This window comes from Triturus cristatus, chromosome 4_2, assembly GCF_964204655.1.
Source record: "Triturus cristatus chromosome 4_2, aTriCri1.1, whole genome shotgun sequence".
Lineage (NCBI taxonomy): Eukaryota > Metazoa > Chordata > Amphibia > Caudata > Salamandridae > Triturus > Triturus cristatus.
Genome location: NC_140586.1, coordinates 626,774,809 through 626,788,181, shown reverse-complemented (window position 1 = coordinate 626,788,181; position 13,373 = coordinate 626,774,809).

Genomic DNA, 13,373 nt, shown 5'->3' with positions numbered 1-13,373 from the left:
TCCCTAATTTCTAAACTCTTAAATCTGATTTTCATTTATTTATTTTTATTTTTTTTACCGTACGCTTACCGTGAGCTTACCGTACGCGTACCCCGTGATTTTTTTTAAAATCAATAAATGTTTTTTTTGTACTTTTCTGTCCTTCTTTGACCCCCTTACAATTGTTAGGGGGTCTGTAACTCTCCTCATTGCCCCCTTTCCTTGTTTTCACTCTTTTTTTTCAGAGTGAAATACACAAAATGGCGGCCGCCGCTTCCTGGTTTCGGCCGATTCGAATGTTTACTAAGATCTAAGAGCCAATCAGAATCGCGCTCGCGCACGCCACCGTACGCTTACCGTAAGCGTACGGTAAGCGTACCGTAAGCTGGCTCAGATATATATATTGATTTAAAGGCTATTTTCTCAAAATCAACTGAACTGATTTACACCAAACCTACAAAAGGCACTTCCTTGACCTACGGACTACCTCTCTGCCAAATTTCTAGTAATTCTGTTCAGCCGTTCGGGCTGTAGCCCTGTCTAAAGGTCCTATGGAAAAATGCATGGGAAAAACGCGTTTTGGGACCCCCCTTTTATCTCAGCCCCCGCTTGACGGATCCCCCCGAGACTTTCAGGGTAGGAGCGGAGCGTAGCGCCCCACCTATTTTGAGAAATTCGCGAGGATTCGTCGACCGGCGCCAAAGTTATTCAAAATAGAATGTTGAGGTTTTCCTATGGAAACGTGGTCCTAACTATAACTACCTACTGGCGACCGCCAGTAGGTAATATTCACTGAAAAAACTATAGGTTTCAGGGATGTTATAGTTAGAAATTAGCCTTTAAAAAACCATAGTAATTCACTGAAAAAAACATAGGTTTCAGGGATGTTATAGTTAGTTGGTCATTTGACTAGTACAAAAAAGAGAAATTCGCCAGTTATTGTTAGTTGAGCTAACTATGACTCGCGCCCCGCAATACACTGCTGATGACATCACATATTACATCATTCATGACATGGTCAGTCACATCACTGATGACATCACTGATGACTTTTCAAATGACATCACTGATGATATCACTGATGACATCATCCACGTGATATTCTGATGCACCTCCTCACACCCTAATATAACCTTTGATACACTCACTTTAAAATGCAGACTACCATTTTTTAAACCATACACACACCAATAGCAGTTACTACATACCCACTCACTGATTCCTAGGTCTACACACATGTCCACTCATTTATCCATACAGTTACTCATACATGCAGGCACTCATCAATACAGCACTATCATATGCATTCATACATCAATACAGACACCCACACACCACCACTCACCCATAGAGTTACTCACACCCCTAGTCAGTCATGCAAAGAATCAATCACACTCCCATTTACTCACATATACAGTTATACACACACCACTTCACTTATTCATACAGATACTAACACATACTTACTCTCTTCTACAATTACTGACACAAGCACACACTCATCCACACAGCCACTCTCACGATTAAACACTCTCATATATAGTCATTTATATACTCAAACACTCACATATACTCCCTTTCACATATGTAGTTACTCACACATGTACCACTGCGACATCCATTCACTCCCCAACACACCCATACACACACACACCCACCCATACAGCCCTTCACAGATGCACTCTTGAACCCATACACCCAGTGAATCACCTACTCACACATCTATGCACAGAGTCAAACTAACCCCCACCCACCCACAGAGACACTCAGGCAATCATACAGAAACTCAGACAACCAATCAATAACCCATATAGACACTCATGTAGCTACTCATGAACCCATGCAGCTGCTTACATACCAACTGATAGACTAATACAGACAGTCACACAGTTTAGTCACTAACCCATGCATTCAGTAAGACACTATTAATCACTCACTTATACAGTCAGTCACATACCTACTAAATCATCTATTCAGACACATACACCCACTCATTCTTCAATACACCTTGGCATATATATATATATATATATAGAAAGTTTGGGGGTAATCGTCAAGCGGGGGCTGAGAAAAAAGGGGGGTCCCAAAACTTGTTTTCCCCATGGTAATTTCCATAGGAAATTTTGCGACGAGCTACAGCCCGAACTGCTGAACGGAATTACCCCAAATTTGGCAGAACTGTAGTGCTTGGATCAGAAAGTGACCTTTTTTTTAAATGGTGTAAATCCGTACAGTAGTTGCTGAGAGATTAGAAAAATAAAAGTTTCGATATCTGGGCGGAGCCTAAGTCGCGTGCGCGATCTTCACTGTGATTGGCTGCTAGTAGTCCAAACCAGGAAGTGTTGGCAGCCATCTTGTGGCTCGGTAGAAGCGAGTCACCTGAAAACAGAGAAACATAGGTATAAAACAAGAGAAGGGGGCAGGGTAGAAAAATCCTGACCCCCTAGACCTGCTCAGGGGGTCACAGAAGGACCCCCAGGGCACCAAAAATCATTTTTTTTTAAAAGAAATCGTCGCAATTTGCGCTAGGGTCGTGGGTTCCCGCGTTTTATTTTAATGAGGGCTTTGGGTTGGCTAGGTTCCGGGGGCATTTCTTAAAAAATAATAGCAGGGACTTGCAGTGATTGCGGGGGCCTGCTGGGTTCCACGCAGCCCCGGGGCTTCATTCATGTTGGGAGGGGGATTGCGTGGCCCCCCTCCTGGACCCCTCTATGTGCTTATAACTTTGGTGTCGTTTAACGAATCTTTATGAAATCATCCAAAAAGTTTCTCTTTTTTTGATTAGCTCCTGTATTGAATGTTTGGTGGTGAATGGTGTTGGAGGGGCTGAGAAAAAAGGGGGTCCCAAAACGTGTTTTCTCCATGCAATTTCCATACAAGACTTTACAGAAGACTACAGGTGAAACTGCTGAATGGAATACGCCAAATTTGACAGGGAGAAAGGTGATGGTCCAGAAAGCACGCTTTTGTTTAAATGGTGTAAATCCATTCAGTAGTTTTTGAGAAATATCAAATTTTACGATATCGATATTTGAGAATTCTGACATCTGATTGGCTGAGGGTTTACGAGCACGAGCTTGTGGCTCATTGGCTGTGACCAGTTGAAGCCAGGAAGTGTTGGCAGCCATTTTGTAATTTACTCCATCAGCTCGCATCTCTCCATGTAGAAGCCATCAGGTTCGTAGTCAACACTGGCATCTGTGTCTGTTTGAGATATGCCTTTAACGCTGCCTCTCCTCATATCACAAGGTCGTGGCTATGCCTTTAGAAGCCCATCCGTCGGCTGGGAGCTCTGTGAGTTAGTCTGTCGGTACAATCCCCTACACTACCCAAAGACTACCCAAACACCACTGCAGTGTCGTAAACTCTAAAACACTACCCCAACACGATCTCCTACACTACCCAAACACCACTGCAGTGTCGTAAACTCCATAACACTACCCCCAGCACGATCTCCTACACTACCCAAACACCACTGCACTGTGGTAATCTCTAAAACGCTACCCCTAGCAGGAACCCCTACACTACGCAAACACCACTGCACTACCCTAAACCTTTAAACACTATCCCCAGCATGACCCCTTACACTACACAAACACCACTGCACTACCCTAAACCCTGAAACCCTACCCCCAGCACGACCCCCTACACTACCCAAACCCCACTGATCTACCCAAACCCTAAAAGATTACCCCCAGCATGACCCCCTACACTACACAAACGCTACTGCAGTACCGTAAACACTAAAACACCACTCCGAGGACGACCCCCTCAACTACATAAACACCACTGCACTACCCTAAACCCCAAAACACTAATCCCAGCATTATCCCTTACACTACCCAAACATCACTGCATTGTCGTAAACTCTAAATCACTACCCCAGCACGAACCTCCAAACACTACAAAAACACCACTGCATTACCTTAAACCCTAAAGCGCTACCCCCAGCACAAACCTCCAAACACTACAAAAACACCACTGCACTACTCTAAATCCTAAAACAGCACTCCCTGCATGACTTCCTACACTACACAAACACCACAGTGCTACCCTAAATCCTAAAACACTACTCTCAGCACAACCCCTACACTACACAAACACTACTGCATTGCCGTAAACCCTAAAACACTACTCCCAGCATGACCCCCTACACTACCCAAACACTACTGCATTGTCGTAAACTCTAAAACCCCCTATACTACCAAAACACCACTGTAGTACCCTAAACCCTAAATCACTACCCCAGCATGACCCCCTACACTACACAAACACCACTGCGCTATTCAAAACCCTAAAACACTATTCCCAGCACAAACCTCCAAACACTACACAAACACACTGCAGTACTCTAAATCCTAAAACAGTACCCGCAGCACAACCCCCTACAGTACACAAACACCACTGTACTACTATAAAGCTTAAAAGAGTGCCAGTCCATTGGCTCGCAGGTCTGCGTCTGCGAGCCGTCGTGTCCCTAGCTGTACATGTGCGAGCCAGTCCATTAGGTGATAGATGTGTCTCTGCTAGCAGGGCCGTTGGCTCGTTGGTGTCCCTTTGCGAGTCAGACCCGAGCTCTCCCTCTGCGAGCCAGCACGTTGGTGTGCGTTTGCGAGCCGACGGCCTGTAGCTCTCCCTGTGCGAGCCGAGCCCACGAGCCACAGCTCTCCGTCTGCGAGCCTGCCCGACAGCCCGCAGGTCTCCCTGTGCTATCCGGATCACAGCTGTCAATCTGCGAACCGATATTGGGAATATAAGGCGGCTCTAAAAAGAGCCCTTGTGTTTATTAGTTGGAGCTACATATAAGTGCAGGATGCACAGCTTCAGGTTATTCACAAAAACTCGATTTCCCTGATCTGTGAAGTGTACTCCATTACTTCTGTAGATATCAGCCATATCAAAATGTATGTTGTTGTTGTAGATCGACCCCATTCTATGGTCTCTGAGGTATGCAGACACAGCTTTGTTGACATTCTTCCTAGATTTATCAATCTAAGGACAAAATTGGTTTGACCATTTCCACTTCTGTCTTTGGCATATATTGGAATATACAAAGACAGTTTGAGGCAAAAGCAACATCAGTTGTCGAAAGGTGTACTTCATTAGCAATTGCAAACCTACACCAGTGAATGTGCCTAGGCCGTTTCCACCACAGTGCACAATCATGAGGTCAGGGTGTTGGAGATACAAACAGGTTTTAACTAAAGGCAACTATTGGGGCCACTTCAATCCTCTCTGTCCAAACCATTTATTGTCCACATTTTGTAAACCTAGGTCTAATTCAATACGTCTATGTTCTGCATACCTCTTGTACCAGAAAACATATCTATGTCCTACGATCCACACTAGCATTTTGAAGGTATGGCAGGGAAGTATGGATAGATGTATTTAGCTCATGCAGTCCATTTGTAGAATAAGAAATATGTTTAAAGATGGGGTTAATACTTTTTTTTCTCATTCAAAACCATTGTTTTCTAAAAAGTAGGGTGCACATTAGTTTGTGGAAAAGCATCTTTGTCATTGGTTAATAAAAAGCAGTTTTAACGTGGAGTTCACATGATAGGATAAAATGTGCTCAGTTCAACCACAACTGCTACTTGTATATGGAAAGCACTGTTTGAATGTAAAGCAATGGTGAACTTTTAACCTGCATGTGCCGTTACATGTTCGATAAAATGTTGCAAACAAATATCGTTAGGTTTAAAAAAAAGGATTAACTTTTAACCTGCACGTGCCGTAGAATGTTCTAAAGTGTTGATAGAATACGTTAAACTTCTCACCCGTATGTGTCCTTAGATTTAAAAAAAAAAAGATTATATGGGAAGTTAAAAAATAACCAATAGAGAGAAGTTTTGCAATTAGAAAAAATCAAGGAACCTTTCTGATTTGTTCTTTACATGTATTTATGTGTGGAGCAACAGGGAAATTCTGCCATTACTGTTTCCATTCTTGACGAGAGCGGTGCATTATATGTACTGTGTGACAAAGAAAGAATTGCATTTGGAATATGCATACCAACTACGAACGTAAGTTAGAAATTAAGAAGGTGTGTTATGTGTTGTGTAGTAGTGGTTAATATTTGAGGTGTTATATTTAACTTTGAAAGTATTTTTTATTTCTAATTAACAGTGTTAGTGAAGTGTGGTGTTTCACATTGGTTTTAAAACATGTATAAAGTGTGACTAATTGTTAAAGAATTACTTTATATATGTTTAGGAGTTTTTCAGATAAAAAAACTGTAACTTATCTTCTGTAAAAGACTGTATGGTTTTAAAAATATGTAGCGTTTATTTGGATTTGTAAATGTATTGTGATGAGATAAACAAAATGTCACACGTTTCCAAATTATTCTTAGTCTGGAAATAGTGGGGAAGGGGTTATAGTAGAAAATGTATATGTTATTAACTTAACAGAGATGGAACAAAAAACAGAAATGTTATGTGGATAATTTGTACTATATAGAGAGTGGTGCAATCAGTTTCATTGGTATAAAACTGCACTGTGTTATGTTGGAAATATTAGATATGTATAGATTGTGATGTTATATTTTACACTGTGAGGTACATTTGAATATAAGTGAAGACAGGTATTATACTGGGAACCTGTTGAAAATGTGCACAGATTACATGGAAAGTAAATAGACAAAGCAAATGTGCATGTTGCTTTCTGTATGTCTGCATGATTAGAATCATTTGATGATGCTTTAAGATAAAATCTAAATACTGTTTGTGCTGTACAATTGGGCATACCGCACCGTGTTTGTATTTGACTAGATACTGCTACGAAATAAAGGTGGAGAGGGGCGTTTCTTTACAAGAGATATTTTATCAATGTGTGAGAGATAAAAAAGAAAAAAAAAGTTTTAGTAAATTTTCTGTTAGATTTGTTCACAGTAGGAAAGTAACTGTTATTATAAGTGATGGAAATTGTTAGGTTTTGTCTCTGTGCTGAACATACACAGGCCTTTAAGTGGGCCGGGTCCTACCGGTGCTGCTAAATACTGCTACCGCTTTCAGACAACCGTCATTTTTTTATCCCACTTAAAGCCATGAATATATGTATATTAAAGGAATGGTACAATAAAAGTTTAGGAATTACACCTCCGTTTACTCTTCTCATCTCACCTTCTCCATTTTGTGCACTCAACAGTAGTGTTTATAAAAATTAAGTTATAGAGCTTTATATAGAATAAAAATAGCACTTATACTTTTATTGGGGAGTTGGTGGGATCTGTAGTGTACAGAGAAGGTCGTAATGAGTTTGAATGGTACAAAAGGGACGTGACATATGTTTAAAAGATTACATGGTTTTCGGAATACCTGTCCCTCTGTAAGCCCTCTCCCCACATCACTGTCCCGCAACTATCCCTTTACAAGTGGACGGCCCGCACCTCTCCCTATACTAGTCAGCCCCTGGCTGTTCCTGTGTGAGGCGGCCCGCAGCTGTCTGTCTATGAGCCAGCCAGTCGGCTCACAGGTCTTCCTGTACGAGCAAGCCCACCGGCTTCCAGTTGTGCCTCTGCAAACTACCAGTCGGCTCGCAGTTGTTGGTCTACGAGCCAGGTCAGTGTTGTATCTCTGCAAGCGAACAGTAGGAATATATAGGAGCAGTCTCTGTATGAGATACCCACTTCACATTCCCTCTCCCAACATCACCGTCCCGCACCTATCCCTCTATAAGTGGACGGTCTGCAACTGTTCTTATACTAGTCGGCCCATAGCTGTTCCTGTGTGATCCGGTCCGCAACTGTTCCTCTGTGATCCGGCCCTCAGGTATCCCTCGACGAGCCAGTCAGTCCGTTCATAGGTGTTTCTCTAAGTGCCAGCTCGCCAACCCACTACTATTTGTCTGTGAGCTGGTCAGCAGTTCTCCCTCTACAAGCCAGGCAGACGGCTCGTAGGTCTTCCTCTTCGAGCCATCCGGCTGTCTCGCAACTGTTCCTCTGTGAGCCAGGCCGCAGCTCTCTCTGTATGAGCCAGCTAGTGGGCTCTCAGATGTTCCTGTACGAGCCAGCCCGCTGGCTCGTAGGTGTCCCTCTGTGAAGCACTGTGGGCTCGCAGCTCATTCTCTGCGAGTCAGCTTGCAGTTGTACCTCTGAAGCAAAAACTGGAAACATAGCGCAGCTGTTTGTCTAGGAGATACCACCTTTAAGCTTCCTCTCTCCACATCACTGTCCCGCACCTAGGGGCATATTATCAAGAAGGCGTTAAAATTATCACGCTTTAGCGTCAGGAAACTGCCGCTAAAGCGGCGATAAGGGGCTTGATAATATGCCCTTGAGAATTCCAATAGAAGCCCATGTTCACACCAGAACATGGGCTTCTATTGGAATTCAGAAGGGCATATTATCAAGCCCATTATCGCCGCTTTAGTGGCAGTTTCCTGCCGCTAAAGCGGTGATCATTTTAACACCGTTCTTGATAATATGCCCCGTATGCCTTTGCAAGCCGACGTCCCGCACCTTTCTCTATAAATGCATAAACAACAGTTGATGGACAGAATGCAGAACAATGTCATACATTCACCCGAGTACAGCGATCTGGGCCTAAATCCATCATTTTTTTGCTCACCATGCCATTCCAGTTTGGACCCAGCCATTTGCAAATCAGTCTTGACCCTGTGCCCCATTGGAACAGTCCAGCCCGAAACTTGTCCTAGGATGATTGTTTCCAGTCCAAAGAGGACCTGGCTTGGCAGTTCGGGCTGGACTGTTTCAATCAAATATGTGACCAGCCAAACACTAGGGGCCCGATTCACAGAACTAACTTAAGACAAAATACTAAACTTACTACCATTTTGGTATTCACAGAAGGCACTTACTCATTTTGGTATTCACAGAAGGCACTTACTCATTTCGGTATTCACAGAAGTTAGGAGTCCTAACTTTAGGACTCCTAAATGCCTTCTGTGAATACCGAAAGACTTAAAATTAGGATTTTTCTCAGTTTAGTAGTAGTATAGTTAGGACTCCTAACTTTAGGACTCCTAAATGCCTTCTGTGAATACCGAAAGTCTTAAAATTAGGATTTTTCTCAATTTAGTAGTCCTAAGTTTAGGACTCCTAAGTTTAGGACTCCTAAATGCCTTCTGTGAATACCGAAAGTCTTAAAATTAGGATTTTTCTCAGTTTAGTAGTAGTATAGTTAGGACTCCTAACTTTAGGACTCCTAAATGCCTTCTGTGAATACCGAAAGTCTTAAAATTAGGATTTTTCTCAGTTTAGTAGTAGTATAGTTAGGACTCCTAACTTTAGGACTCCTAAATGCCTTCTGTGAATACCGAAAGTCTTAAAATAAGGATTTTTCTCAATTTAGTAGTCCTAAGTTTAGACTTAGGACTACTACATTGAGAAAAATCCTAACGCTGCCATTTCCAATCAAACATGTGACCATCCAAACCCTAGAGCGCTCACTCAGCTAATGCTCGGAGCTGTATGCATCTATCTCTCGCCTCCAAAATGTAAAGTAACAAGCATAGGCCGCGTGGCTGTGAAAGTGACACAGCCGCGCGGCCCGCGAAAGTGAAAGTGATCGCGATCAAAGAAAGATGGTGGCTGCGTGCGTGCACGCTCATGTGAACACCAGCGCTAGGCCACCAAAAGCCTGTGGCAGCACTTTGAAATCCCACACACAAAATTTCTCGCAGAGCAGCGCATGCGCTGGCTCAACGAGACCTAAAAAAGCCTAATGAAGGCACTTTACGCGGCTTACAGCAAAACCAGGCATGAAATAGAGGCACAAAAACCCTTAGTAGCCCGATACATGACGATTGAGAATAGAACCCACCTACCCTGTAGTTATCTCTCAAGACCAATTGGTGGATGGGAGAGGAGCCTGCTCTTTAGACTAAGGGTTGATACTGTGAAATTTCTGCTTTGCTTTCCTCTGGGGTTCTACTCCAATCTTGACCAACTCCCCTGCCCTTGCAATGCTCAATGTAAACAAACAATGACGCATTTTTTATTCTTCCGTAGTTTTTATTTAAAATATACAAAACAGTTTTTAATACCATTTTTTAAGACTATCCTGATTATTAATTATAAGGCAGCATATGGGCACATCGTCACTTTGGAAGATGAGGAGCTAACATTCCGGGTAGGATCCTTTTTGAAAGTGGCAGTACATGCCTGTTACTCCATGTGTACGCATTGATCCTTACCTCTTGTAAAATGTATATGTATATATTATTGACAGCTCTTGTCGAGTTCTTTTTACTGTATTTGTACATATGATGAAATTGCCGTATTTTGTTTTATCTAAAAATTTGATATGTGAGATTCTGTATTTGTGCTTTTATGGATATTTATTGTATCTGAATAAAGATTTTGAATTGAATTGAATTGAATTTTGTGCCATGGTGTGTGATGTCCAAATGGTTTGAGGTGCAGTAGTGAGTGTGGTGGGGGTGTTGTAGGAGGTGTGTGTGTGTTGTTGTGCTGGTGAGATGTGTGGTGTTTTGCCTATCCAATGTGTTGCAGGGTTTGGTTCCTTCAGGGCTGGAGTAGTGCAAAGGATTCTGGTCGGGGAAGGGGCTGGTTTTATACTCAGCTATGTGGGTGTGTCAAAATGGATTATTGCTGTCAAGTGTGTTGTGTGGGTTGTCCTGGGATTTGTATTTTTTTAGTTGCCATGGGGGTGTTTCATTGGGGTGTGTTAGGTGTTTTTGGGGGCAGAGCTAGTTTGATGTGTGCACTTGGTTGACTTGTGTGTTTTTTTTCGACTACCGCCATATTTGTCACGGAGCATCCGCGGCGGTGGCTATGCAACAGCCCTTAGCCGGCTCTCCCATTCATCACTGTTTGCGATCGCAGCGGTTGGAAACAGAGGAGCGTCCCGCTGTCACCTCAATGGAATCCTAATTTTATGTGCAATGACTCCATTGGCCTCGTGGCGGTTTTGTGTGTTTCCGCTGCGGCTCCGACCACCGCGGATGGATTTTCCCCAGCTCCGCCCGCTACCAGCGGTCTTTAGTGGCATCGTTCCACCGCGGTCAGGAATTTCATGGGGTGGTCCTAATCGGGCCACCGGTATTTCCGCGGTACCAGCGGATGGTTGGTTTCCGCTACCATGGTGGTCGAGGTGGTTTTCCGACCGACATCCTAATGGACCCCTTAGCTAGCACAATGAGTGTGCTAGTTTATTGAATAGTTTACATAGTGGTGGGTAGCTGTCATATACTTTTTTACATAATTATGTACATCTTGGACTCAGCTAATGCGTGTAAGTGTTTACAAAATGCATGTGCTCGTAATGCACCATAGCTGTGTAGAGGTACTGAACGTGCTATACATTTTCCTATTCAAGAGTGACTCTGTGTGCAGGTGACAGTTGACTTATGTTCATTATGCTTTAGACAATTTTTTTTATCTACAGAGAAAGTGTCCAACAAAAGAAAGATTCTATGTAGAAGATGCAAACTTTTATGTTTTAAAGCCTTGAGTTATTAGAGAGACTCGTTCCAGCTTGGTAATTTATACTATACATGAAAGAGTTTGTGCACCAGGTACTAACATATGTACACATTCATGTTTTGCTTCAGAAGAAGGGCTGTCTGAAAGTTTTAACCACAGTATGAAGAGGACAGGTAGTATGATCTTTAGCACCTTCAGATCTTGGTTATTTTGAGCAAATTGTCTCTTTTTTGTCCACTGTTGCAAAGAATATTCACTGTTTTTAATCGAATCTTTTGAATAATGTCTAGTGTATTTCTCATGAGATTTTCACTGGTTGCAAACAGTGTGGTATAGAATTAACACTGTCTATATAGTAAACACTGGTCAGTGAGTTGCCCAACAAGTGGGCATACTAAATAGCGAATCAATGGCATACATTTATACATGGATCACGATCACGTAATGAAAGAACAACAGCCAGAACAATAACAGTAACATGTAATGGTACAGTCGCTTTGCTTTACCATTATCCTCAGTTTTGATAAATTGCAAGGGAAACAGCAATACTTTTTCCCTCGGTTGATCTCTTCCCCAGGGGGACTCCCGTTATCTTCAATGCAATAGTGCTATGCCACCCAATGTGTAGGCCTTCATGTCCAGTCCCGCTCGCTAGCTGATTAGCTCCATAACTCCCCCCTCCTTCCCTCAGTCCCATCCTTCACTTTCATCCCAAGGAAGCAGCTCCTGTTGTTGCCACCTCCACCAACTTCATTTCTTAATGTAGGTTTGGTGTGTTTCAGGGGTCTGATACAAATAACGCTGTCTGTAGTAGGGCATAAGTTTTAGAATGGCATTAATTTATTTGGCTTTCTATGAACAGTTGCATACAAATTACATACCGTACTCAATGAGAGTTTCCCATATATCTGTGTATACATACATTCCGTCATCCTTTGATACAATATATCATAGATCATCTTGGAATAAGGTATACTATGAACAATATAGAGCTTAAAAATGTTTTGAGGAGGAAATTTCATGACTGATGGAATATGAGTATAAGCATACAGGTCATACCAGATTTATCATTATATTGATTCTCTTTAAGTGTCTGTGTGATTTTCCCATTATGTACTTTAGCTGTGACCTGCAGAAGGACGTCCTGAATGACTATGTTTATATGTATGTGCTTCAAGCATACATTCCTCCGACATATGCTATCATCGTTGATAACTGACATTATATTTGTTATATTTAATCTAACAGAATTGGTCACTATTTGGGGACGGTACAGTTAGGTGCATGGGGCCAGCCTGAACAATCAACCATGTTCAGAACCACACACTAAATTGATTATGCATCCCCTTTAATGACTTGGGCAAAACAACATTCATTAGACATCCTTAACCTAATTAAAATAAAATTGGGTACATATGGATTATGGAAACATGGTTTGAGGAACATTTAGTAACCTTTACAGATGACTTCGAACCAGATGTCATTCTCCATAGTTCTGTGAATCTCTAACTTTAATTACCTGTGGCTGCAAGAAGGCAGGAATTGTGCAAGAGGAATACACTGTCCTTCCACCTTAAGGTGTTTATTATTAAGCTGGCTGAATTTAGTGATGTAATTGCATCAAAACCATATGTGTAGAAGAGGTCACATCATCCGGCCTCTATTCTTGGTGACATTTTAGGACATCAGTTTTTAAAGCACACTTTTTGGAAAATTAAGGTTGCATTGTGCTTATAAATAGGGACTCAACAGATAAACTCCAGGCATCACTGCAGCATCAAATGAAATACCAATGGTCGATTGTTTATACCTAAAGGATGCTTGGCAGAAGAGACCTGAGGTTGAAGCTGGTCTGTGCATTCATGTTAATTTAGTCGGAGCAAGTTTTCAGTATAAATGGCAAACTAATATATTTGGCACTCATTTCTGGGTTTAGTTTTTATCTGTATGATTGTGGTATATGTGTTTGTTCTGGGCAAAATTG